The sequence below is a fragment of the Mandrillus leucophaeus genome, unplaced genomic scaffold, assembly GCF_000951045.1.
Source record: "Mandrillus leucophaeus isolate KB7577 unplaced genomic scaffold, Mleu.le_1.0 Scaffold13, whole genome shotgun sequence".
Taxonomy (NCBI): Eukaryota; Metazoa; Chordata; class Mammalia; order Primates; family Cercopithecidae; genus Mandrillus; species Mandrillus leucophaeus.
The window spans coordinates 5,138,931-5,140,491 of record NW_012101254.1 but is presented as its reverse complement, the minus strand read 5'-3'; positions in this window follow the sequence as shown (position 1 = coordinate 5,140,491).

The following is a 1,561-nucleotide window of genomic DNA, read 5'->3' as shown; positions in this document are numbered from 1 at the left end:
TGTAATCTCAGCTACTCGGGAGGCTGAGGCAGGAGAATCGCTTGAACCCGGGAGGCGGAGTTTGCAGTGAACCAAGATCGTGCCACTGCACTCCAGCCTGGGCAACAGAGTGAGACTCAGTCTCAAAAAAAAAAAAAAAAAAAGTGTAAAGATATAAAGAAAAAATGTTTTTGTATACTTGCACAGTGTGTGTTTTAAGCTAAGTGTTATTACAAAAGAGTCAAAGTTTAAAGTTAAAAAGCTTATAAAGTTAAAATGTTACATTAAGCTAAGGGTAATTTATTATTGAAGAAGGAAAATTTTTCTTTTTAGAGACAGAGTCTTGCTCTGTTGCTCTCACTGGAGTGCAGTGGTATGATCCTATCTCACTGTAGCCTTAAACTCCTGGGCTCAAGCGATCCTCCTGCCTCAGCCTCCCAAGTAGCTGGCACTACAGGCATGCACCACCATGCCCAGCTAATTTTTTTTTTTCCTGTGGAGATGGGGTCTCACCACGTTGCCCACACTGATCTCTAACTACCAGGCTGAAACAATGCTCCTGCCTTGGCCTTCCAAAGTGTTAGGATTACAGGGGTGAGCCAGTGCACCCAGCCCATTTTTTATACTGTTTTTTACTGTACCTTTTCTAGGTTAGATGTTTAGATACACAAATACCATTGCGTTACAGTTGCCTACAGTATTCAGTACAGGAACACGCTGCACAGGTTTGTAGCCTAGGAGCAATAGGCTATACCATATAGCCAAGGTGTGAGTACACTATACCATCTAGGTTTATGTAAGTATACTTTATGACTGCACAATGACAAAGTCGTCTAACAACACATTTCTCAGAGCATATCCCCATTGTTAAGCATGGGAACTATATAATGCCTTTATTATAGATACATGACTGTATAATAAGGGCTATATGATAAGCCAGAGTTACCAGGGCACTTGGGAAACTTATTTTTTTTATTTTTTAGAGACAGAGTCTCTCTCTGTTGCCCAGGCTGGGATGCAATGACATGATCTTGGCTCCCTGCAACCTCCTCCTCCTGGGTTCAAGCGATTCTCCTGCTACAGCCTCCTGAGTAGCTGGGTCTACAGGCACACACCACCACGCCCGGCTAATTTTTGTATTTTTAGTAGAGATAGGATCTCACCATGTTGGCCAGACTGGTCTCTGACCTCAACTCCTGACCACAAGTGATCCACCTACCTCAGCCTTCCAAAGTGCTGGGATAACAGACCTGAGCCACTGCACCCAGCCTACAAAATGTTTTTAAAAAAATTAGCCAAGCGTGATGGTGCATTCCTATTAGTCCCAGCTACTCAGGAGGCTGAAGTGGGAGGACTGCATGAGTCCAGCAGTTCAAGGCTGCAGTTAGCTCTGACTGCACCACTATACCCCAGCCTAGGCAATAATGCAAGACCCTGTTGGGGGGGTGGGGGGAAACGTACGTGTGTGTGTGTGTGTGTGTGTGTATATACACACACGCACAAAACAGAATTTACCATTTTAACCAGTTTTAAGTGTACAGTTAGTGGCATTAAGTACATTCATAGTGTTGTGCAACCATCA